The sequence below is a fragment of the Tamandua tetradactyla genome, chromosome 3 (assembly GCF_023851605.1).
Source record: "Tamandua tetradactyla isolate mTamTet1 chromosome 3, mTamTet1.pri, whole genome shotgun sequence".
Lineage (NCBI taxonomy): Eukaryota > Metazoa > Chordata > Mammalia > Pilosa > Myrmecophagidae > Tamandua > Tamandua tetradactyla.
Genome location: NC_135329.1, coordinates 4,975,532 through 5,003,338, shown reverse-complemented (window position 1 = coordinate 5,003,338; position 27,807 = coordinate 4,975,532).

The following is a 27,807-nucleotide window of genomic DNA, read 5'->3' as shown; positions in this document are numbered from 1 at the left end:
TTGAGTATGTAACAGACCTCCACAAGCACCCACTGTTATCTCCTCCTCAAACAAAGGAGACGCCTGGTGTTTAAAGGTTGGAATAGAAAATTACTACTGCAAAACCTCCTTATAAAACAAAGGAACCCATGCCTCTTCAGTATGCCTTGCTCTCCAGCATGTCTGTGCTAACCCCTTTGGCATGTACTAACCTTCCAATAAATTTTTCTACTTACTGCTACTGGTCTTCTCTCACCCCTGAATTCTTTTACCCAAAAAGACTGTGAATCTGGAATGCGGTTTGGCTGGTTCTGGTGCAGCAAAGCTCTGGTTATATTACAAACATGAACTCTAGAGCCAGATTATCAGAATTTGCATCTGGGTCTTCATATACCAGGGGAGTGGCTGTGGAAGGTCAAATAACTTCTTAGTCTAACATGAGGAGAAAAATAGTAATATTTTCTCTTATATTCCTTCTAATAATAATAGCCCCTTATAGGGTCATTGTGAGAACTGAATGAGCTTATGTATGGAGGGCTTTGTAGATCGCCTAGAATAGAGTAAGCACTATTCAAAGATTATTTTCTATTACTAGTGTTAGTAGACCCTTCTATTACTGCCTATTGCATCATCATGATCTGTGAGTCTTGATTATCATAAGCTTCTTGAAGGCAAAAACCATGCTCATTTTCATTTGGATCATTATAACAATTCACTTGTCCAACAGATGTTTATGAGGGAATGTTCTAGGCCCTAGAGAAATAGTGAAGAGCAAACTCTGTGTTATGTGTCCTGTCGTGGAGCTTACAGTCCAGTATGTGGATGTTTAAACAAGTAATTAAATCAGTGTTAAAAAATATGGTAGAAAGCACAGCACACTATAAGGGCACTTAGTAATGGGGCCTGTCCACTCGGGAGGTGATTTGGAGATGCTTCCCATGGAAAGACATGTGTAACTGAAATGAGTAGAGTTTGCAAAGGTCAATAAGAAAAGAAAGTGGAAGTTGGCTATGGATAAAGTAGCCCAGGAGAAAAGAAGAAGTTGACCACATCTTTCCAATGAGGAAAACATGACCCATTAGCAGAACCTAAAAGAATGCCATATGATTACAGGCCAGGTCAAGGGCAGCCTTATAAGACATTGCAGTGAGTTTAGAATAGATCTTAAAGGCCTGAGGAGTCCAAGGAAGGATTTAAAACAAAATATATATCCCGTTTGCATCATAAAAGGACCTTTCTGACCCTTTGTCCACTTTGTGAAAAAATGGATTGAAGTGATTCAGGCCTGGAGGGTGGAAACAAAGCTTAAAAGGCTATTTCAGCTATCTAAGTAGTAGAAGAATTCAGCTGGGGCTAAGGCAATTACAGTGAAAATGAAAAGGAAGGAATAGATTAGAGATAAAGTTGAGCAGCAGAACCTGTAAGATCCCTCACTGACTGGGTACGACTGTTGAGAGGGAATGAAGACCCAAGAATTACAGCTGGGTTTTGGGTGCTGGCTGTTTTGCCGTGTACTGAAATAAGGAACCCAAACAGGATGGCTTTGGGAGGGAATGATGAATTCATAGCAAACTTTGAGATGGCTTTATAGTCTCCAATGATAAGGTACAGTAGGGACTGGATGTAAAAGCTTAACAATTTACAAAACCATCTCCTATGCATCAAGTTACCTGAACCCCAGAGTCTTGAGACGTGGCTTGACAAATAATACATCCGGAAAGAATCTGAGATCCAGGTTGGCTCCTGGTTCAAGTTCACTCAGCACATGAGGGGAGGGTCAGAAAAGAACCTTTGCCCTTCTTTCTTGTCTTGAACTCTTTGCCCTATAGCCTGTGCCCTCTCAGCAGGTACTGGACAAGGGCTAGCTGAATGGAGGAATTTCAATTCTCTGTACAGAACACAATGGACTATTTCACCACATCTATCGTACAAGGTTATTTGGAGATATTGAAGGATGAAGTGAGCGGACCATGAAAAATGAGAAGACTTATAAAGGACCCGAAAATAAAACTTCTACTTCACTGAAAAGGCACCTCCATCATTTGACTCTAAGCACATTTAATTCTTTATTTTAGGAAAGTGTGTCAGTGCAAAATGGTCCAAAATTGCATCTTTTCATGCTGTAGATGGAATGCCACTTTTAAAAGTGCTGATTATAAATTAATCAACATTATACATGAATAATTAGGGGCGTCACAGAGAAGCAGAACTACTATTTCCTGACTTGTTGCCCGTAGGATCATCACAGAAATGACACCTCATATGAGGTTATCACAATGAGCACATTTACAGAATAAATTATAAACAAGATTAAATGAAATAGCAGTGAGTGAAATGAGGGGACTTATGACACAAGGAAAAGAAAAATGTTGGGGCGAAAATGAATAATTATAACTGGTTGCACATAAAAATCACAGCTTAGGTCTGGGAAACTATTTGAATTTAGAGAAACAAGATTGGAAAAAGGATGGAGAAATAAATCCCAGGCAAGGACAGCGAGAGCTGTGAAATTGAAAGTGCCAGTCTGCTTCCCTCTGCAAGAAGCAGTTCCATCTAAGACCCGACAGACATGTTGGACTGAAGAAGTCAGAGCCAGATGGGTGGCGCAAATCTACTCGCTCGCTTTCTTCCTCCCAGCGTGGTCTTCCGAGATGCATTCATTGCATGCCTTAAGGATTATTTTTTCTTTCTAGATACAAAGAGGGTTCAAATTCTAAATTGTAACTTTACAAAAATCTCATAGTTGTAACATCTCAGTCCTTGAAGTACAACCAGCATTAACCTAAAGCCCAATTAATGAGAACATAGATGTGCAATCTGAATGGGGAAATAGCAACCTCGGTACCATCCTTTAACATCTCGGTAGGAGAAGAACTTGTTTATTCCACATTCTCAGATGAGGAAATGAAGACTCAGAGATGCTAAGTAACTGCCCCATGCCACCTGTCTCAGCAGGGTCAGGGCTAATCTAGGAAACCAGCCCGCCAACAGCAGTCTTCCTGCTTCCTGCATGATTTCTGCCTTCCTGTCGCAGGGATGTCTCGATCGATCACATGATACTTCCACAGTTTCTGTTTGACAGACTTGAAATGAATATCTGTGAGCAAATGCGCTGCAATTCAACCCAAATATGTGGTGCACCAGTGGTTTCTCCAGCTGGCCCTGTGCAAAGACTGCCATGGGGAGGTGGAAGGGGGAAGAAAATACCATTGAACTTGTCCCGACCCACTGAGAATTAATGTATGCAAGTAGCTGTGCAGAATTGGACCAGAGAACATATGGTTAAGAGGCCAAATCCAAATGCGTGAAAAGCAAGCTATAAATTAGATGTTTTAGCTAAATTGGAGGACTAAAAGAAGTGGCTAAATGTTATAAAGTAACATCTTCCAAAATCTGTGGTAAAGCTGCCCTCACCTCGAATGGTGACAGGTGCCTGCCTCATATCCAGGGACTTAGGCGTGCATCCATTGCACTGAGGGTATTTACAATGCGCTCCTATTTGAATATTTATTTAAAAGTTAATTACTGTCACTGTCAGCTCTTTTATCTCGACAACATTTCAGAGAAATATATTCAGGCATTATGCGACTTATAAGTAAGATTAACAAGAAAGTTCATAGAAGTGTAGTAATCAAGGGATTTGGCTGTTAATAAAGAACTTAATGAAAAACAAATGAGTTAACACCACATAGAATTTGAATTTGGCTAAGAGCAAATCTTAGAATTGCATAGAAGACAGTTTCCTAAGCATGCATCATTAGATACATAGAATCAAAACTAAAGACCAGTGGTCATGCTCATGTGCAAATGGACAAAGAGGATGACCAGCTCTGAGGGTCATTCTAAACTCCACAGCCATGGCTTTTTCCTGCAGTGTTTAAATCTCTAAATACACACAAACGTTCTTTCAGCCGGACCTCCTCATGTGTATGCCCGTGTGCACACATGTGAGAGCACACGCACACGCGCACGCACACACACACACACACACACACACACAGACACACACTCCCGGGTGGATAGAGCATATAACGCCCACTTTATAGATGGCTAACGGGCTTAAGCAAATATCATTGCTGCAGCATGCGACTGAGCCTTTGTATTCATTTATAAAGTTAAGGAAGTCACCGAAGAGAAAGAGAAATCATGCAACTGGAATGGAGAAGAAAAGCTCCAATTATAGCTCCAGAATTGGCTGCCACCTTTACTGCTAACAGAGTGTGCACATTTCTCAGAAGTGACACCTGCATTGTCTATGGGGAAACATTTAATCCCTGAAGCTGTATTAAGGAGGCTGGTGAGCATATGAGTGACTAGAAATGATGTCAGTTCCTTCTGGGTTAGAAGAAGCTGTGCTAATTTAAGAAGGAAGATATCAGAGGATTCTGTGGACCCTACTTGATTTGATTCCACTTGAAATGGACCACTGTGTCCCTGCAGAAATACCTGGAAACGGCATAAACATATGACTATTTGGATGTAGATGACATCCTGATGTGCCGCTGGCCTCTGTCTATGCCTCCATCTGCAATGAGATTAGCTGTGTGTGTCTCTGCGGCTGAAAGAGAAGGCGTTTTGTTTTATTTAAATTAGTAGCATCAGCGACAAAAGCACGCTGTGCCTATGGTGGGTGCTGGGGGAGTATTTGTGGAATGAGTAGCTGTACATTTACAAAACACCTCTTTCATCTCAGGGTGGCTTGCCCAGCAGCCTCACCCATCTGAACCACAGCCAAGACTCAGAGGCCCCCCCAGGCTCTCAGGACTGAGCCTCCACAAGCCCAAGAATGAAAATCTGTGTCACACCAGAGGAAATGCTCCTGCATCTTCACATAGATGGCTCGCATCCTATCCTTATTTTTGCCCCCATAATTTTCACTGTACCTGGAACATATATCATGTGCAATGAATGATGGTGACTTCTGAAAATGGGTGTATATTGGAAGGTTTCAATCTGGAAATGTTGAAAATGCTTAATCTTTGGCACTTCAAAGTGTAAAGTCTGGTTATGGGGCAAAGCCATTCACAGTCACAGTTGACTCTCTTGTGACGCCAGCCAGATGATGGGGCAGACTCCAATTTCCAGACGGCAGCACTGACTTGTCCCAAAGAAGAGAGGTTCTGGGGGGGGGGGGAGGGGCTCAGCCCTGCTTCTAGCTCAGTGTGCTGCGACAGAGCAAAATCAAGGCAGATTCAGATGCTAGCAGGACGCCGGCACCTCTGCAGATAACTGGCTTCATCAGTCTGCCTGTCTATGTGGAGAGCTGATTATCAGCCCTGTGCAAATGCAGGGGAACCAATCTGATTTCTGCAATGGTTTACACTTTAGACAGAGCCATCCTTCTGTCCAACATCCCCCTAGTGAGGCAGAAGTAGAATTAAGTTTTCATGCATATTCCCTCAGTACCTTGAAAGGGATAAAGCATTGAGTCAAAGTCGCCAGAGCTTATTTGTTGGAAGAGACTTCCTAAGACCTTAGGAGCCCTGAGAGGCAGGAGAAAGGGCTGTAAGTCCCGTGAGGTGCTGGGGAAGTCAGCTGCACTACCTGTGCTTACCTCTTTTTCTAGTGTGTGCAGGTGTCTCAATAGGTTTCCATTCTGTAGCCGGGAGTGGAGGGGTCATATTCTAATGAAAAGTCCTAAACCCGGGAACTGGGAGCTGGCAACCCCAGCTGCTTAGTGAAGTGGGAACTCTCAGTGGCAGAGCCCTTTCCCCCCATGCTACATGAACATCCCACTTTTGGGCAGCCCAGATTTGTCTCTTCTACAACAAGTGGGGTCTGCAGAGTCGCCATGCACAGACCCTGACCTGAGTGGTTGGCCTCCCCAGGAGACTAGCCACGATGCATCTCTTCCCCTGCTCTGTGGACCCTTGGTGTGGTGGAAGTGATAAAGTGGTCATTTGGGGAAAATTTCTGGTCCTGAGCCTGACCCCCATGACCACCATACAGCAACTCTCTCCACAAAGGGTGTGGGCGGTGGGTACTTTAGGGAGCCAAAGAAGTGCCTGGGGGCATGGGGGCAGTTATTCTGCAAAACACACAGAGCACCTTTCATCAGATCAGCAGTTTTTCACAGAAACATTTCATCCCAACGTTGAACTGCCTAAGAGAGTACACAGTACGTGGCAGTGGTCAGTATTACTTGAGGAAGATATTACCAGTCAGGCTGAACCTGCAGTGACAAGGGACTTCGTTTGGAACAGCTACAGAAACTGTTAATGCAGAGAAATGCCACTGGGCCAAGAAGTGTAAGACCTGATTTGCCTTCCAGCTTTGTCAATTATCGTGGGAATTTGAACAAGTTATTTCACCACAAGAGCTTCAATTTCCTCCTCCATAAAATGGGTATGCTAATGCCTAATCATAATATTGCTGTATAAATCAAGTCAAATGGCCTATTATATTTAAAACACTTCATAGACCTCTATAAATTTTTGTTGATTTTATTAACCAGTTTTGTTTGCCTCCTAGTATGTGTTCCATGAAACACTAGTTCAGCAAAATGTAAAAAAAAAATATATATATATATATATGTGTAGAATGAAATGAATTTAGAAAACACTGTACACTAAATTCTCTTTTGGATATTTTAATTCATGCCAGAAATGTAAAGACTCTGAGAAGGCCTAGGATTAAAACAATGACAAAAAACAGCAATAACAGAATACACTTCAAATGTTTTTGCCAATGCAAACTTGCTTTTATTATATGTAACTCTTACTAATATGTCACAGAAATAGTGTTTCACAGATGATACTTTGGGAAAAAGTAAACTTTGTCCAAATTCCTAGAATTTGAGAGTCCCTAAATCAGTCCCCTAAGGTTATGTGCCCCTTACCACATGACACAGGGAGGCCCTCGAGTGGATGGGAACTGCCCGTGGTTGCCCTGTGGCCCCAAGGTTTTGGGCTCCAGCTGTGTTTCTGTGCCAGCCCGAGGACACTGCCGTGGGGCATTCACGCTGCGTCCATCACGACATCCACTTCCGCCCGTGGCCCCTGGTCACCCATAAACACCGGCCACTTCCCTTTCCTCTGGTCGTGCTGACTCCCTCCTGGGCTCTCTGTGTGGCACTTGCTCCCTAGAATGTGAACCGAAGTTGTGCGGAAAGCAGGGGCCTTACAGTCCGAGGGTCCCCTGCTCTCGGTGTGGGGACGCACAAGTCAGAGCCAAGGTCCCGATGGGGAGAAAGAGAACAGGAAAGGAAGGCAGTCCTACCCAAAGTGAATCTCAGGCCACACGCATGCTGGGCGTGCCTGCTTCCTTTTCGGTCCGCTGCCTGCTTCCTCTTCCTCTCCGCCTCTCTAAGGCCTTCACCTGGGGCCTCGGTTCCTTCCCAAAGCCGTCCACCCAGAGAGGGGAATGAGCTCAGAGCCTCAGCACCCCTCGCAGATGGGGTTTGGGACCAGCAAGGCAGCTGCTCCAGGAAGACCTTACTCGACTGCACTACACAGGTCATGCCCCATGGCATTCAGCAGGGCACGTGCCCCAGTTTTCTGTAGAACTCCCCAACTGTCTGCTGAGGCCTCGATCTGTTTGCACAGGCAAGCAGTGCTGGGTGATGATTAAAGCCACATTGTCTAGAATCAGATCGCTTGCATTTCAATCCCAACTTCAAATCTTAGCAGTCTGTAAGTTTAAAGTACGTCACATAATTTTTTTCTTCTCTGGCTTCCCAATCTGTAACATGAATTTGAAAATATACAGGCCTTGTTGGCATCTTCTACAATTAATTTAGATACTACACAGCGCAGTTCCTGGTGAGCATTATGCAAATATAAGCTGGCATCGTGGTTCTTTCTAATACCTTCTAACACCTTGAACAATGCAGGGAAGTGGGAGACATTCCCTCCAGGTTTGTTGGATTAAAATATCGTGATCATCAGCCTTCCCCACAAAGGCTCTAACAATGAAACCTTGCCAGACATCATTCTCTCCATCCCAGAGGAAGAGCTGGGTCTTCTCTTCTGTAGCTCTGGTAAATACCCTGGGCCATGCCCTATGTGGACTGATCACCTGAGACGTCAGGGCTACCTGCCCATCAGCCCGCAGCATGGCCGAGCCCCTCCTGGCTCAGCCCTCCGGCACAACCACGCTCACTCTTAGTCATTTATTCTCCCAGGACCAAGCCTGATGTGTCATGCCCATTCATTTGAACACAGGCTTTAGTCCAGGCATCGGCAAGCATTTTCTGTGAAGTTAGCTAGCAAATATTCTCGACTTTGCACGCCATACGTTCCCTGTCACAGCTATCCAGTTCTGCTCTTGTAGAATGAAAGCAGCCATAGGCGGTGCATAAATGAGTGAGTATGGCTGTGTTCCAAAAAGTCCTTATTTATAAAAACAGGCAATTGGCCCATAGGCTTTAGTTTTCTAACCCTTGATTTAGACTACTAATTTCCACTTCAGAACAAATAGAAACTCATGTCAATTTTCCCTACCCAATTGTGCCCAGACCCATCTTTCTCTAAAATCATCCAAGCTTTCATCTTTCCTTGAACATCAACTAGGTAAGGAACTGGGCCAGTTGGGAGCCCACTGAGATTAATATAGCGTGGCCTTTTCTCCAAAGGAGCTCATAAACTAGTAGGGCAGATATGAGATAAATAATCACAAAACTAAATGATAAGCCATGGCAGGTGCATGCAGAGCAGACCACACATAAATAGGAGTAGGAAGGAATATTACAAGATGCAAGGATTGGCTTGTAGTTTAGAGGACAAAATGTGAAGGGGGTGTTGGGGAAGGGTTATTCCAGGCAGAAGGAATAACCTGAGTAAAACCACAGAATGAAGAATGATGGAGTGTGGTAGCTACAGGGTACTAGAAGGAAGCATTTCTGAGTTGCTGGAGCATAACTCATGGGATAGAAAGTGAAAAAGGCAAGCATAAGAAAAGAGGTAGATGCCATATCTAAAGAGAGTTTGGGATCTTGTTAATGAGAAGGGCTGCATCCTGTGTTGGCCATGGAAACCCATCAAGAAACATTAAGCAAGGAAGTTTGGTCAAACATGAGTTTCAGAAAAAAGAAATCAGCATAGTTCCTGGAAAATACTCAACATCCAAGAAATATTGACAATAATATTGTTATTATCATCAAACTAAAGAAAGAAGGTATACTATCAAGTGATACAACAGGGTGTAGTAGGATTAGAAATGTAAAAGTTCATTGGCTTTAGCAATACGGGTGCCCTCATCAGAACAGTGCTGGCAAAGCACATTGAGCAATGAATGGAAGGCGAGGAAACCAGACTAGAAAAACTTTCCAGAGAATGGCCTGAGAAGCATTGGAAAGTGAATAGGCATCTGCCATAGAGGGAACCCATGTCAAAATTATTTTGTTTTGGATTTTGTTCTCAATGAAGGTGGGGAGCATGTGGTAATGATGAAGTTGGCATGCTTCCCAGCCTTCCTGAATCTCCCATCTTATGGTCTCTGCCTGCTGGGATCCCTGCAGCATCCACAGCTTCCCTGAGATCTATTTACCGTCCAGAAGCAGCACCTTCCAGGAGGCTTGGAAGTTCTGGTTTACATTGCTACTTTGCAGGAAGGATGTAAGAAATCAATGAAATGATGAATTTTTAACTCACATTCATCACACTCATTTAAGAGCTCAACTGAAATATTCGCACCCTTTTCTCTCTTAAAGTTATGACTCATTTCTACATCCTTCTGAGGATCTAGAGGGAGTGGGCAGACTCATTCAGCAGTGGTCTGGTGACCATGGTCTGAAGCCAGCCCAGGAGACTTTTGCACAGCATTTCTTCTAAGGGATGATGGAACAGCAGTGCCTGGCTCTAAAAGAGGTCACGTTCCTTTCCCTGGGAAAGGACCCTGTGCCTTCTACTTAGAATTGGCCTTTCTGGAAGTTTTCTGACCTTTTTGTGAAGTTTTTTCTCTCTAAAGAGATTTTCAAGAATTTTAGAAGCTCAGATAGCAAAGACATTAAGATTTCAAACCAATTCTACTGTTTGTGTTGTTTGATTTTTACCTATTGTTTAGAGAATACTGGCAATTGACAATTCATCAGTAAGACTCAGTCTCCCATTATTGCCAGTCACTGATGTTCCTTAAATAGTTTCATATTCTTAAAGAAGTCAGCTCCTTAGAGCTTATTTCCTAAAATTATCTCCCTTAATTGTGTCTGTGATTTTCTCCTTCCCATTGACCATATCTGCAATGCATTCTTACTGGCAAAATAACTGTTGAAACTGATGGAAGCAAACACAGCAATTGGGCCTCAGACTGTGTATGAGAATCCTTGTATAATAAGATTATCTGGGCTGGTATGGTTGGGGCAACCAGCAGTACCCATTGTCTCAAATTGTTTGGGGAAGATGGCATGGCCTAGACTTCAGAAGCATTACAGGTGCTGGGAATAGAGTGAACTCTATGGTATTTTTAAAAATTATGATAGAAAGTTCTTGTATACTCTGCTAGCTCTTGGTTACCTATAGGGCAAATCTCAGGCCTTCTTGTATAGCCACAAGTTCTAACATACTTTCTTTGCTTCACCTTTTGAGGGTTTCTAAACTTGTGTTCCAAGCTGCAGTCATGTGTATTTTGCATGCATTCTCATGTTTGACTTCCTCTGCCTATATATCCCTACTTACAAAACCATCCTTAACTGGAAAACACTTCTCATAAATTTAAATATTATTCAAACATGAGCTCTTCTGTAAAGTTTCTATGAAATTCCCTATGTAGAAACTCTATACCACTTAATACAGAACTCTATACCACTTAAAACAGATTTGTATTGCCAATTTATTACACTATTTTTAACTGATTAGGGTCATGTACAGTTAATATGTTACATTCAAATTTGATTCCAAATATCCAGCTGTTTCTTTTAAATTATAGTTAACAAATAAACAAAATATCTACATTGTTCATTGTTCTCCCAAATCTGGAAGGCTCCAAGGCTTATTTTAAATTTGATATTCACCCATTAATCCTAGACTATCTGCCGTGACTGGTATTCCCCCGTAGATGTGTGATCGCCTGAATGTAACTCTTCCATTCCTGTTAAAAAATGCCCGTTGCCATAGGAGAAATAAGAATGCGAATGGTTAGCTGTCAGTGTCTTGGGAATAAATGCTACCAAATGCCAGTGCAGTTATCTGTCCCATCCTATTCTGACCAAATATGGAAGGAACAAGGAAGAGGCAAATTGGCGGGTGCAAAACCAAGAGTGATCTGGAATTAGCTCCAAGGCTGAAAAGTAAGTTTCCTATCAACATTCCTAGGATAATTAAAAAGTAAAATTAGATTAAAAATCTAAAGCCTGGAGTTCCACTTTTGGCTTTACCATCAATAAAATAGATGATTTAAAGCAAGGGCCTTAGACTCTGAGTTTGCTTCATCTGCACAATGAACAAAATCATGCCTACGTTAAAACACTGTTGTAAGGGTTAAAGGTGATAAAAGAGTGGCAAGAAACTTTTGTAAATCACTTTACAACTATGTTGTGACAATTTTCAGTACAGAATTAATTCTAGTTTGTGAGAGAACAAACCTGCAGGCCATAGCTCTGGCTGAGCTCTCCCTGGTCTTTGTTGCAGCCATGATGGGAGAATTTTCTCATGGAATAACTAGGAGCAGAATGCAAGGAATATGGCTCAGTGCTCTTCCTTCTGCACCATGCTTTGCCCAAAGGAGAGATGCTTTAATGATTGGATGGTAGGAATTTGGTAGGGAGGAGAAGAAAAGAACTGTGTGCACTAGTGGAGAGCTTTAAAGGGAGCTTCTTCATGATATCTTCATATCATCCCAGCCAACAATTGCCTTCTGTAGCATGTGTCTAGTCTAGTCTATGTCCCACCCCACCCCTCATTGCCTCCTTTAGCCATTAGGATTGCTAGAATTTAACTTTAGCCCCTCAGTGGCTGCAATACTTGCACAAAGAAGGAAGCAAGGGTACGACACATCTGGCCCCAAAGCTTTCTGTATTCTGCAGTGAGTGTGGTGGGGTGGGATGCTTGGTAGGAAAGGGTTAAAAGGGTCTATGCACAAAACTTTGCTTTCAAACATACCTGCAAACCCATGCCTCTTTCCCTTCTCACCTCTTTCCCTTCTCGGTCAGTGTAGAGGGAAGACGGTTCTCACCTTGTTAGTTTAGAGGAGCTATGGCTTCCTACATGGGTAACATAGCCATTTGCCCAAGCCCTCAGTAGGCAGAGCTGGCCAGCCCCTCCTTACTTTGCAAACTCCAGCTTTTAATCACCCCTTGTCCAAATTGCTAGCATTGCCAAGTGTAATTATGTTATGCATGCGAGCATGTATTAGGTAAAATTTCCAAAGACGTTGCCTAATGGGCTAAGGGATAAAGATGTTGCCTGATGCATAGATACCTTGTCATCTTCTCATTAACGAGATGCTCAAGGCTCAGATTAATTCCCTAAGATTTTGAAGAGTGCCTCAATAGGTTTTTCTGAAAATCAGAGCATCACAACCACTGGGTACCCTTTAGCCACCCATTTTCAAATTTGGATATAAAAATGATCCTATTTCCTTGCCCTATTTTATTTCCCCTTGTGGCTCTATTATCACCAAGGGACACACATTTATCTGCCTTAATAGTATATTTCATTGTTTTCCATAGGACTATAGATAAATGGATTTGTAAAGAGAATGGAATTGGATTTTTCTCCTTCTTTTGATAACTTAGTGGGAATTCTAAAATTATTACTTGGGAGATTTTCCTCACTGTGAATAGATTATTGTCTGTGCTACATTTTAATTTCTCTTGCCTATATCAACATTTAAAAAGGATATACTATTTAAGGATATACTGTGTTCTCTCTCTCTCTCTGAGGTCTGAAGAAAAAGAGGTGAACATGTTTCTGTTCATTAAAAGTGTATGCTGAAGGGTGTGAGATACTTGTGGGTCACTCTGTTGGTTGTTAATTGTGTAGTAAGCTGTGTCCTGTAGCACTTCTTGTCCAATTCAGCATCACTTTGGGCATTTAAATATTAGTTATCTTGTTTTTTTAATTTATCGTATGTGACTTTTCAATGCCTGGCACCATGAACTTTCTAAGCCATCACTAAGCTTGTGTTAATGAAGATATTGCAGCTCCTATTTCTTAATTGATGGTAAGATGCATACTTCATGAAGCATTATAAAGCTGTGATTGATAGTGTTAGCTGATCTACTTGGTTTTTAGAAGAGGTAGCTATAGAATGAGGCCAGAAGTTGGCATGAAGAGGGCCTACAGAGCTACAGAAAGGTTGGTTATGTCAAGTTCCAGCTAGCTTGGCTGGGCATGTAAGGGCAGAGAATTGGCCAATAAATGAGTTGGCATAGCCAAGCATGTTCACACAAAATTGCCTTTTCTTGATAATAAATCTTCACTGACTTGCCCCCACTTGTGTGTGTGTGTGTGTGTGTGTTTCATGACTTATTAAATAGATTACCTACATTGATTTTTACTTTGAGATTTCCAGGCAATCACACAATACTTGAGTTTTTCAGTCCTGTTGCTACTTGTATGTTAATAAAAACCAATAGAAAACATTTTAAAAGTTTTCCTAGATTAGGGCCCTTCCAAGAATCAATAATCCCATTGACACGGTTCAAAAAGCTATCAATTCTATGAGGAACACTAATGGCTGAAGAAAGCATGCATGTAAACACCACCAGGAAAATCAATGTTCTCTCTAAGTCATCGATAACGCACAATGGCAATTGGAATTATGACAACGAAAAGTGTAACTCATGCCTTAAGCAACTGAAAAGGATCCACGCCAAGCAAGCTCATGTCCAGGGTAAGACAATGACTGGTTTGACCTTGTTGATCTAATAACAGAATGATGCATGGACAATGCCTCATGGATCTGAAGATACCGTGTCAGGTCCATCACTCATTTGACAGTAGAAGCAGCCCTGTGTAGTGGGCAGGAAGGCAGACTGACCTCAGTGTTGTGGATGAAGTTTCAGGGGGAAGTTTCATGTTAGTCAAGTCACTCATGGGAGAATTGGGAGTTAAGTGGAGATCTTTCCACTTCTGTTCTTCTCCCCTTGATGGTGATGGGCAGCCAAGCTATTAAAACTGCAAATGTACTAATTACTTTATTCATCGGTTCTCAATAGACCAGAGGTATGCAGCATCAAGTATCCAAGGAAACCTAGAAACCAGTAAAGGATTCAGAAGGGTCAACTACATATGGCACATCACCTAGATTTATAGAATTATTGCAAGATGAGTCCTTGAAGGTCAAGGACTATACCTTTCTTACAATTGTCTCAGTGGTTCCTGGGGTGTCTCTACTCTCTCAAGTTGGTGTCATTTGGCATTCCTTCCCATATTTCCTCATTTTATCAGGCAATAATGACAAATACAGCTGCACTAAGTGAGGATGGCCAGCTCCTCATCCCAGCACTGCTTCTTATAGCAATGAACAAATCTTTCATCCTCTAACACCGTAACTTCATTTTTGTGGCTGACTCTGTCCTTGGTTGATTTTGATTTTTAAAATACAAATTTTATTAAAGTTAAGAAAAATGTTTACAAATGAAAGGAAAACATTCCCTCAAAGGAAAAGAATTAATATGAGAAGAGAGTGATCTGAGAGCTGGTCCATGCAGTAATGAATTCCACATTCTTCAATCAAATTTAAATTTTAATTATAGGTAATTGTTCTTTTTGTAATGAAGTACTTTTGACATAATGCTCCATTATTTTATAATTAGATAATTAGCTCCATTAGTCATCTTACAACTTATTTTTCTCAATGTTTTCTTGAAATATTTATATACTGTGCCCATCTATATAGCTGCAAACCTCACAGTGATCCAGGATGCGAGAAAGGGCTTGGTGAAGAGTAGACACTGCTTTTCCCAGTTTTACCTTCAATGCCCCTTGACTTGCTAGAAAATTAATGGTAAGGACTTTCTATGTCTTCAAACCTATAACAGGCATGCAACCTTCCACCCACCATATACTAACCGTCACCCACCATACCCTAACCTTCAGCCACGTGTCATTTAAGCATGTTGCTAGGCTTTGATTCAGAGAGGGGATCACAAATAATGACTAAGGGATCATCTTACAGCTAAGAGGCTCATAATTACTGATGGAGAACCTACGGGGGATGTTCATGATTCTTCCTTCTTAAGAAGTTTAAAGAGCAAATGGAAGAAGTCAAATGAGATACTTGTCCCAGATATGACTTGTGAGAATATTAGAAGTTGATATATATATATATAATTTATAAAACTAGAACAGTACCAGGAACATAGTAAAAACTACAAATGATAGTGATGATATCTATTCCATTTCTATTCTTTTTTATTCTCCTTGACTAGTAATTTTGTCCTCAATGAAAATGGACTCTGCCAGTGTCTTCTTTCCCATCCAAAAATCACACTGTGAATACCCACGGATGGTTTTCACAGCCCTGGAGTAAGGGGCCATATGTATTATAAGTCCTGCTGTTTTTAGGAAGCAAAAGAAAGATATTTGACTTGATTATTGTCTTGAATTGTCTTCTTCATCATTTAGATAGCCTTAATTAACAGCTGTTTCTTGTGGGAATTGCATGTGTACATATTCTCATGTCTACAGCAGCAGTCTGATGAAAATAATTAATAAAAGAAAAAACAAGAAAAGAAAACAAAACCAAGCAAGAAAACAGAAAAACAATCTTCCCCTATCTCTGACCACAGGAGAGTTGGCTTTTTTCAGTATTTCCCTGTTCAGTGGTCAAGTCACATGTTACTAGAATGTACTTATATGTGGTTACTGTGGATTCTGTAGAATTGATTAGTTGTCATTGGACGGAACTATCCATACTGTGGATAGTTCGCCAAAATGCACGGATTGGGAATCTCTGTTTCCAATGACTTGTCTGCTTTGGAAGGTAATTCTGGAAGAAATCCTCTGAAATCCCAATATTGGTTGAGATACTCAGTAACTAAATATTATAATAACACATATTTTCCCTTGGAACTGTCCCAGAGTCACTTTTTTCTATTCCGTAATTAATCAAAAAGAAAAGAAACCATTAGGAACTGAAAGGAATCCCTAATGAACATTGTAGCAGCATGTACCATGGGCGTTGTGCCCAGAGTCCATGATGAGATGCGGGGGGTGGGGGCAGCAGGGGGGAAAAGTTGGCACACGCCAGGGACTGACTACGTGAATCAAGGCTGTCCAAAGAGCAGGTCTGTCGTCATACCACTGAGGACCACTCTTTGCACGAGAAGGTGCAGCTCATTGGAAATGAGAGTTGGAACTGGATACTGGGAGAGATGAGGACAGGAATTGATCCTGGGATAATTTTTTTCTGCATTATTCCATATCTTGCCTCCCCGACAAAATGAAAATTCTTCAGAAGTGAGAGCTATATAGTCTCACTTTTCTCCAAGCCCCTATCTCAACTGATGATGCCCAGGAAAGAACTGTCAATTTATCAACTGGGGACGGGTGGGAATTAAGGTGATACAAGCCAATATGTCATGAATAACGAGCATGTGGCAAGCGCTCTGAAAGGTACTCCTTATACTTCACCTCAATGTACCCTCCCAACCACTTTCTGAGGCCAATAGTATCAATTCCAATTTACAAAAGAAAAACCAAAGCTCAGATGGGCTAAATAATTTTTCTGTAATCAAAACCCTATTTCTATTTTAGCTCTTTCTATCACAGCATGTTTCCTGGAAGAAACCAGGTTGAAGGTGCAAACTAATGACACTTTTAGCTAGTTTACTACTTCTTTCCTAGCTAATCACTAATATTAGAATGTAGGGATCTGATTAAAATTCTCATTCTGAAAATTACATCCAAGAGCGTCGGCTTTTTTCAATGTCTTCCCCCCCTCTGTGGTCAAGTCACATGTTACTAGAAATTCTCTCCTTGATTTTAAACCTGTTGGGTCTTAAGCTCTGCATCTTTTGCATATACTTATTCACTAGGAAACAGAATCCTCGAAGATTTATAAGAAAGAAAGAAGGACTCCAAGTTGACTTGGGAGTCAAAAGGCTAGGGAAATATCCAGAGACAAAGCATACCAGATGATTTAAAGTATTTTGCCAGCAAATAGCTTAACCAAACATAAATCCTCCTTTAGACCCAGATGCTGGGCATTCTAAATTACGTTAACTCCACTGATACCAACAAATGTCCAAGCCCTTAAGTTGTTCTTTTCAAAAGGTTTCATGTCCCCCAGGAAAGTTGGCAGATGGGGAAAAACGGGAATGGGTGCTGATTAAAAGCAGTCCTAACACTCTCAGGTGGTTGAAAGCAGAGTTGTTGAGAGAAAATGAGACCATAAGAGATAAATGCCATCTCCACTCCCAACCCCCCAAAAAGGGTTTTTATAGTGCAGGCTTATACATCTAAGGGGACTCCCCTAAGGCTCCAAAGAGAGGTTCATCTTTCTGAACCTCAGTTTCACAGCCTTTAAAATAGTGTCACCAACAGCTCCCCTCCCACTTAACAAAAGTAAATGTGTGTGGCAGCCACATGTTCTGCAGTGACAGGACACTTCCGTATTGTGTTTTCCTCATCCACAGCTGTGGGCTCAGAGCACCCAGTCCTCTTCCTGTCTCCCTCCTGACCTCAGTCCCGGCCCCTGGACAAGTGGCTGTTTGCAAGGCAATGCTGAATGTTTGAGAATGTTCTCTGTCAAACAAAGCCACAGCCTGAGACCAACAGAGAAGAGCCCCATTCCCTCTTTGTACTCCATGAAAGAGAGAAACAGGCCTTTTAAAACCACAACTCATACAACTCATACAAAAGGCAGCTTTCTAAATGGACAGAGGGAGTCTCTTTGCAAGGCCCCCGGACTTCAGGTGCAGGGAAGGCCCAATGAGCCAGAACTGTTCAGTAGAGCCCCTCGGGGGAGCTGGGAAGTTGTGATGCTTCGCCTAAAGGTTAGTAAGGAAGTCTAAATATCTGACAGTCCTGTCCGGGCTATGTCATGTGCACGCCACACAGCTTTGCAGGGGGACCATTATATCACACCAGTCAGTTGTTGAGGAGGAGAAAGTCAGTGAGGCAAAGGCCATTTTCCCGGCATGGGAGGGATTCAAATGCAAAGAAAATACCAGGCCGAAAGTTCAAAGTGGTACTTGTTCACTCTTCTGGCAGAGGTAGAATCACAAGGGAGGAGGAGTTGACTTTGCAGGAACTGAAAGGAGAAAGGATTTTGAAGACATATCAGCCAGTTCCAGTCAAAAGGCAGCTGCGCTAGACCAGAGTCCTCTGACTTCAGAAGTTTCAGGCGGATGGCATGTCTTCATTCTGATGGGAGAAATAAAAGTGTTTCCCCTAGTTCTGGCAGCCCAGCAAGGAAAAGAGGCAGGAGCAGAAGTCTGAGCCTTCAGGAGTCTGGCCCACATCCCAGCCGGATCCTAAGATAATGTCAGGACTTCCAAAAATTCTCGTGGCAGTGATCACCATTTCCTGTCCTTAACAGTTAGGCCATCTGGGATGTCGATTATGGAAGCAGGAAACTTATGGAACTGTCCTCACAGGCTCCCAAAACAACTTCAAGTACTCTACAGAACAAAAGTAAGTTGAATAAAAACAAACCATGCAGATCACCCACTCCCCCAGAGGAGGGGTGTAAATGTGGCCAAGTCACATGAGGCACCGATATATAAAAAACTAAGAACTCAGAAGCGACATTTCACCGAGAGATTTCAAAGTACTGAATGGAGAGCAAATCTGGTATCCAGGACAGAAGCTAAAGCTGTGGCATTTGGGTGTGGTTTTCTCCCGGGGTCCCTGCACAGGCCCCCCAGTTACATTAATGTTCTGCAAAGGGACTGGACAGGAAGCGCGGGGAGACGAGGGCCCTGCACAGCCACCCCACAAAGTACCCACGGATGCTTTAATGGTACAGCAGATGGCGCATCATCTGTCTACAGAGAAGACAGCAGCGCTCTTCTTAGATGTCATTGTCATTTTGGGATATATATGTAAGAAAACTGACAAGTGAAAATACATAATAGAAAATCTAGTCATAATGCAAACATGCCAAAACAGAGTATGTCAGTTTTCTAATGCGCTATAATAAATAACTGCAGGCTTCGTGACTGGAACAGCACCTATTCATCACCGTACATTTGTCTAGGTCTGAAGCCCGGAAGGACGCAGCGCTCCACAGGGTATCAGGAAGCCGGAATCACATGTCAACAGAGCCGCGTCCTGACCTGGAAGGTCTAGAGAAAAATCCACTCCCAGCTTCATTCTGTTTTTTGCCAAAACTCACGTCTCTGGAGCTGTTAGGATTGAGGTCCCAGTTTCCATGGTGTCAGCTGGTCCTCTGTCAGCTTTTCAAAGCCACGCGCCTTCATGCTCACGTGACGCACCCCTCCTTCTCCAAACCCATGACGCGCATCCAGTCCTGCCCCTTGGAACCTCCCCGCTCGGACTTCCCCGCCCGTCCCCAGTCTGAGAAGGTGCTGCTCCTGAGCTCCCGGGGCGACCTTAGCCCACGCTGACAAGCTCCTTTGCCATCCATGGCAACATATTTGCAGGAGGACACGAGGGGCTCAGATCACAGAGCGCGCGCATCTTCACAGCCTGTCTCTGGACCACGGCTCACTGTGGAGACAGAAAGAGCCGCTGGGTTTCCCGCCACAGGATGATTCTCTCTGGATGACCAGAGCTGCCAAGAGGAGGCAGCCGGCCCTGAGTGAAAAGCTCAGCCCAGGGAGGGTGATCTGTGGTGGCAGCTGTGGCTGTTGCATCCCATTTGGGCTGCCACTTTATATCCTTTATCGTGGCCCCACGCATGGAGTTCCGCTTCTGCCCACACAGCCTGTCCCTTCTTGATTTCCACCTTCCCACCTTCCTCCACCACAGAAGTCTCAGCTGTGAGGGTGGGGAGGCACCTCAGTTTCCTCTAGCAGTTCCACCATTCTGAATAGTTCACCTCAGTTGCTGACAGTCTGTCCCACAGCTCTCCCGGGATCGGCCTCTCCTTCCCCAGGTCACTTGCAGCTCCTCAAGGGCAGACCCATGTCTTCCCTGTGTCTCCCATGCTACATCCTGTTTGGCACCTGACCCAGAACGGGTGCTCAGGAAAGACTGTAAGACTAAGATAAGTAGTCCATATGCAAAGCGGCAAATTGTATATCCAACAGCTTTGCATGCTGTTATGTTAGCAAAAAAGATTAAGGTTTTAAGTCCCACAATAGCCAATCAATATATATTGCAACACAGAATCCATAGACTTCTAAATGAGTTTGTACAGTTCGGTTATCCTCTTTCCACATTCAGGGAACACAGTTCCCATCGTTAATCTTCCAGCAGACACGTGAGCTCTCGGAAGCCGGAGGATCACCTGCTCCGCCCCTGCAGATGGCATCAGAATGAGTACAGTGAACGTGTCAGGGGCATTTATGCTGCAGGCAACCAGGGGAATTGGGGAATAAGCAGCTACAGCTGATGGATTAGTGCTTCTCCACTCAGATTATTCCAATCCCGAGTCATCAGCCACACAAGTGTCCCAAATTCACGGGCCATCACGTGGAAAACAAGCAGCTCAGAGGCACCAAAAACAAATGTGATCGGGAAGCCAGGTACGTGCAGGCAGACCTGCGATGAGGACCAGGAGGGGAAGGCTCCAACAGAGCCTGGCACCAGGCAGCTCTCGGGTGGAGAGACACCTGCAGCCCAGAAAATGGTGCTAAGCAGCTGCCCCGAGGGCTTAAGAAGCTCCCTCGCAGACATACGGTCAGAGTAGGAGCGGGAGCTTCGCAGAAAAGCCCTACTAGAAAATACTGACTGTTCTCGTGACATGAGCTTGCATGTCATCCTGAGGCTAACACAGCCAAGGGCTTTTCCTGAAGAGTGATGCGGCTGGGAAGCAGCCAGGTGTGAGGCAGCTGCAGGGGGAAGAGCTGTTGTGTCTCCGTTTCCTAAATGAACTGTCCACGGGGGGTGGGGGGGGGGGTGGCCCAGGCAGGCACAGCAGCCCCTAAGATGACCCACGTATTAGCACTTCTAACAGATGAAATGCTGGGCAGATGTCCTCAGGAATCGGGAACAGAGGCCAGGTGTGACCACCAAGCAAATATCAAGCCTGCTCTCGCTGACCCTACGGGTGCCTCCCCAAGGCCGTGGAGAGCAGTGTTAATAATTTCACAGGCTCGTGCCCACTGCTCCACATGGACCATCGCTCTACCCTGGCTAAGCCTTAGAGTGAGCAGGGATACACATTAAAGACACGTAGATGAGCTGTATTAAAATGATGCTGGAAAGAGAAAAACTGGAAAACAACGAGTGTAAAGATGGTGTCTTTACAGCTTGCCATCTGCTCTATGATCTCCTAACAATGGTCTCCCCTGGTTTTACGCTTCAGGAAGGATAGGCTAAATCACTGATCTTCTGGGTGCTTCAGCACAAGCCCTTTCAGATAGGCTGGAGATGTGTCTAGAATGCATTGTTGGTGCATTTTGCAGTGAATAAGTACTTCATTGAGGTGGTCCCAAACAACCAAGCTTAACAGTATTTTGGCTGTGATTTTGTTTCTAGGGTGCCCTCTTGTGGGTGATGAACACGTTACCGAAACGAATTTTCGATGACTTGGTTGGAATTGGGCTGCCCAGAATGCTCCGAATTTCGTTCATGATGAGCCTGAATATGCATGTGTTTGGTAACTTGCTTGTTTTGTGTCCTTATGTTGTGGAAAATGCATTGTTTATTTGTCTTTTGTCCCCACGTCATTTTTCTACCTTTAAACTCCCCGAATTCAATTCCACCAATCTAGACTCCCAAACTTTCTGCTGTCAAGAAAGTTCATTTGGTCTGGTGGTTTCCAAACAGACTGATTATCACTATCATCCAGGCATTGTTTCAAAAGTACACATCCCTAGGGTGGGCCACTGTGGTTCAGCAGGTAGAGTTCTCACCTGTCATGCTGGAGACCTGGGTTCGATTCCGGTGCCTGCCCATCCAAAAAAAAAAGAAAAAAGTGCCCATCCTTGGAAAATGTTGGGGATCGAATTAGGTACCTTGGGAAAAAAACATGTTCTGAATTTTCACCCATTCCTATGAGCATGAACCCATTATATATTAGGACCTTTTGAAGATGTCATTTTTAGTTAAGATGTGGCCAAATGAATCAGTTCGGGCTTTGATCTGGATTACTAGAGTTCTCTACAAACAAAATAAAATTCAGATGTATAAGAAGCCACAGGGAACAGCTAGAGTTGGAAGTCAAAGAAACCAGGAAGAGAAAGGAGTGGGTGCCATGATGTGCATTGCCAGGTGATGGAAAAGCCAAGGAATCCTAAGGATAGCTGGCCAGCCAGAAGATACCATTTCTGGGAGAAAGCAAGTTTTCTAGCCTCTGAAACCATGAGCCAAGAAATTCTTGTTTTTAAAGCAACGCATTTCATGGTATTTGTTTTAGTAGCTAAGGAAGTAACACAGAAAACAAGCCTAGAGACTCTTGAGTCAGTAATTTTGTAGTGGGATCAGAAATCACTCTTTTTTTAAACCACCTCAGGTGATTCTAATTATAAATGTGCTATAGCACTGACTTTGTCCAAATTCCCTTTTGATTATAGTTGTTGCAACCCGAAGGATACTGCTCTTTTAGGATTATTCATTCTCTCTCTAACTCAACCATGAACTACTTGGCAGTAACTGGACCTGTTGGACTTCCCATCCCCCCAGCAGTGACTGGAACAGAGAAGGAACTCAATAAATGTTTATTAGATTGATTTAGGTAATTCCAATCTACTAATCTATATTGGTAATAGTATGCAAATTACAGTCCCAATGGATTTGCATTCTGGAAAATTTGAAAGAAAGAGATTTAAGTACAAAATCTCAGAACAGTCAATCAATACAAATGAGCTTAAGAAATCCAGTAGCATGCAAACGAGACCCGCGTGTATTTGTAATTCTTATGTTGCATAGGGGGAATAAATTTGATATTAGTTTTTCCCTCACTTGCATTTAAAAAAACATACGTGCTTTTATATTTCAGTTAGAGTAAATAAAGTTTTTCAGCCCCTCTCATTACACTCACTGTAATGTACTTGGTATGAGCACAGTAATGGAAAAATACAATTTTCAGGGAATTGCACAACATGGATACTCTCATTTTATGCACAGTTTTGAATTCCCAGAAAATAAGAAGCAAGTTACCATGATTTACCTTTACAAATGCTAGGATGAGACTAGATTGCATATAAGCAATCGGATCTGACGATAATATATTCCATTTGCAATTGTTAGAGATTTATGCAAGATAGCAGGTAACACCTTCCTTTTGAATTTCAAATGCTGTATAACCTTTTGAAGATAACAAAAGATACTCATCTGAAATAATGGTGGAAATTTGTAACAGAGACCACATAATTAGTTGTTATTTTTTGCAAGTATGACATACTCTGATACGAACATTGCTAGGAAAAATATCCCTCAGTAAGAAGTCGGTTTCTTTCTTTCTTTCTTTTTTTTTTGCAGTTCAATAGCTTGGTACATAGGGTACCAACTGTTTGCTTTCTCCTGAGAAAAAGTAACATATATATTGCTCATTTTTGTCAATGGCATCTTCTGTCTACTGAAGGGACCTGATGTAAACAGTGAAGTTATTGTTTGCAATCCATAGTTTTGACAATCTTCTTTTACCTTGATTTAGCACAAATTTAGGAAGAAGAAAGCCTGGTCCCTACCTCATGGTTGCTGCTTCTTTAAAACAGATGCCAAATTGCTTTAGGTGGCATCTTATGTCTGAACATCTCGAGTACTTTCACAGAACAGAATGTTAACTGTGGTTAAGCCAGTCTTCACTGAATATCTTTGCTATACTCAGACATAGCCAAGGCTTTTTTCCCATGTGTAGGAAAAATGCCTACTATATATCCTTCATTTCCCCAACAAAATCTGACCTGGGAAAATCTCACTGGAAACATTGCAAGGTAGAGCACATAAAATTACATGCCCCACCACCTAATCCAGCCACTCTAGAAGCTGAAGGTCAAAGGAGAGGAAAATCCATGTATCCTAGCAGCCTGGGAAGGTTTTGTAGAGACAAGCACTTGAGGTGGTCCAAAGCCATTGAGTAGAAATGACTCTATGCGTTTGGAGGCGGGGAGAACTTGGTGCTTGGAACTAGTCTCTGCCCCTCAGGAACGTGCCCTGACAGTTCTGCTCATCTAGGCTGATGTTTTAGCTGATGCTTTCAGAGATTACCATTAATTTCATATGAGTTGAAATGCCCATGTTGAATAACATATTGAATTCATTCACGACGGATATAGAGAAGGTTCTCCCAGGTGAAGCAGCTGCTCCTTGGTGACACGCAGGAAGTGCTGTATTGATCTCTGCCATCTCAGCCCTGGTTTGAGGGTCCAGGCAGAGAGCCATTCTGCCTCATTTTGCCAAGCTCTTAATCTGTCCCTTTGGCTCTCTAGAAGAATCTTTCAATTCCGAGTGCCATGCCAGTAGCTTTAAACATGCTATTTTTGCACTAGACTCTTGACATGATTCTGAAGGGAAGTTGCTTGACTGTTCCTGTATCACCAGTCCCTGACCTGTATATGACCAGAGCGGGCATTTTCCCAGTCACAGTGACTGTTAGAGTAGTACATTCACCTGGGGAAATTCATATCTAGATACTGTTTCAAGCTCTCCTCCGAGAACCATTAAATGAGAGCTGTCCTCCAAGCCACCTCCTCCCAGGCCCTCCCCCCCAAGAAAAAAATCCTTCCTTCTTAGAGGAAACTAAACTAAAATGCAACATGTTGATAATCATATTATTAACTCAGCAAATAACCTCATAAAATAACAACCACATGCAGAAAATAAAGTCCCTGGAAATTCCGCATATGAAATGGTTACCACAATCCAGAATAGCTGAGGAAAGGTCTGGGAAGAAGGGGAGAAATGAGGGGGAGCCAGAGGATGAGTAGATCTTGATACTAGGAAGGTGAGGGCACTCGTTTGTCCTGCGTCTGTGAAGAGAGTGGCCATCCTGAGCAGGATTGCTGGCTGAGTGCACTCGGTCTTATGTGTCCCCTAAATTAGAACTGCACACTAGGATGACACAGTATTAGTTGAAAATGATTGAGCACACACTACTGAATGCAAATTATGTACTGTTTGTCAAACACGTGACTTGAGAGCAAACAGACACTCTCAAATTATAAGTGACAACCAGAAATAATTGCATCATGGTGCTTGTATTAGCTATAATACAAATGCTCCGTAATGAAGCGGTTTAGATGGGGATTTTGCTCCTGTTGTTTCCCAAGCCTGATTCTGTAATTCTCCTTTTATCACTTTTACAAGAATTCTTTTTGGTTTTTTTTGTTGTTGTCGTTACAGAGCACATTCTATTACAAAACTCCATATTTAAAGTGCAGACACTTCTAGTTTCCATGAGAGACTTCATTGACTATATTTCTATTGTTCTGTTCATTTCTGATATTATTGGCTCCTGGGTATGAACCAGGAAATTCAGCCTGGCCTCTCTCTTCCCGTGCAAACATTCATTTAATGCCCTTTGCAAATTGCTTGTACATGGGTTTCGACAAAATGCCTTCCTCAGCAATAGTAGAAAAGGTATTGAAAGCTTTCCTGACTTTAGGTGGAACAAAATAATATCTTTTGGATTGTGTACCCAGGGCAGATTTGTTTTTCTCCTTGTAATAATTGGTCTGCTGAAGGTTACAAGGACAAAATAATCGCAAGTCCTATTGGTAAGGGGGATACTTGCATAGATACAAAAGAATATTTACTATCACCAGACTGTGAACGTCCTCAGTCAAAAAATCATTTTGGGTACCAATAAAAAATATTCTGAGTTACCTAATATACCTTCAAAGAGAGAGAAATTTTAGATCATTTTGTCGCTAACCATCTGAAGAGAATTTTTCACTAAGACAATTTTTGCATTGATTCAAAAACCTATTATATGCCACTGTGCCAGCTTGAAAATATTATGTACCCCTGATTCTTTAATCCTGATTCAATCTTGTGGAGGCAGCTTTTTTTTTTAATCCTAATTCAGTACTATAGGGCAGAAACTTTTGGTTAGATTATCTCCATGAAGATGTGGCATGTACACTTGTGGATGTGACCTTTTGATTAGATGGAGCTGTAACTCCACACATTCATTCCAGGTGGTCTGGAGTAGCTTACTGGACTCCTTTAAAAGAGAAAACATTTGGGAGAGAGCGCGAGAAATTAAAGAGCTGAAAGAAACTTCAGAGCAGAACTAAAAACAGATGTCAACTCTTGGAGAACAGAAACACAAATGTTTGGAGATGCTTGGAGCCCAGCAGACATCGCCATGAGATGTTAAGCAATCCCAAACCTGGAGAGAGCCAAGGGAAGCCAAGAGATGAAAGCCAGCCCTAGAGAAGCAAAGTGAGGAGCCCCCATAAGAACGGAGGCTGAAAGCACAGAACCCAGGAGCAAGGGACCAGCAGATGCCAGCCATGTGACTACCAGGCTGACAAAGGTTTTTCTGACCCATCAGCCTTCCTTGAATTAAGGTACCTACTCTGGGTGCCTTAGTTTGGACATCTTTATAGGCTCAGAACTGCAAACTTGTAACTTAATAAATTTCCCTTTTTAAAAGCTGTTCCAGTTCTGGTATATCACATTCTGGCAGCTCCCAAACTAGAAAAGCCACAAACTGCCCAAGGTCTGGGGTTACATTGCTTTTTTTTTGGGGGGGGGGGTGGCATGGGCAGGCTCAGGAATTGAAGAATTGAAGGCTCTGGTCTCTGGCATGGCAGGTGAGAATTCTGCTGCTGAGCCACCATCACACTGCCCTACGTTGCTTTTTGAACAAGACCCTACCTTCTGGGAGTTTCCTTTGTTGTGGTCCTTCATTTGAGAGAGATCTGTCCCTATTCACAGCCAGGCCAAGTATGAGTGACTTTGGCTCAGGCAGTGTCGGGAATGGTTTCACTTGAACCAAGTGGAAGGGGACCTGCAATATTACACAAAAAGGAACTCCCTTATTGGAGGGAATTTTAGCTTGATGAGCTCTCTGGATATTACTCCAGGAAACACTGTACTATGGAACTATTTTCTATGTGTTTTTTCCTTCCCTCCACCTCAACTGATCCCAGAGCAGTTGAGTGCAAGTCTAGTCCTTTGCCGAAAAATAGCTGTGTGGTTTCTGATATGCTTTATGCCCATTTTTTATTTGGCCACACATATAAGGTAACCTAGAAATATGGACGAGGGAAATAAAAATAAGCAATGATATTGTGATGAAAAGCATGAACAATATGATTTTACTGAAAAGAAAGTAATTATTCTGATACACAGACATATCTTTACAATTTAGAAATTAAATTTGCATGCATTCCATTTCACCCTTTAGCAGTCCTGTGATATTGGTTCTGGGGGCATCTCTGCTCCCATTTTCCAGATGAATAAACGAAGTCATATATCTTGAACATGGTAGAGACAGAATTTAAAGTCTTATTGCTTGGCTAAAAAGCCAGTTCTATTTTCATGTTGCATTCTACCTCCCCTAAAAGTGCCAATTTGATTCAATAAATATTTATTACATGCATGACTGAATTTTATTTCTCCCAGACTTGTAACCTGATTGACTAGTGGTCATAACTGACTGGCGTAGGTGGTAAAACCTACCGCACAGCCTGTAAAAAGGAAAGGGGCATTTCTGTTCATAATTGTAAGTCAAGATATCTAAGCATCAGCAGGCTTGCTAACTTATTCAAGACCCAGAAATAAGTACCCCTTAATGATTTTACACCCTGAATTCTTTGCAAATCATTTGACTAGTAGAGACTCAATTTCAATGCCCAACATAACTGGAAGTAACATAAAGGAAACATTCCAGGAGCCTGGGATTGATGCTAACGTAGGATGG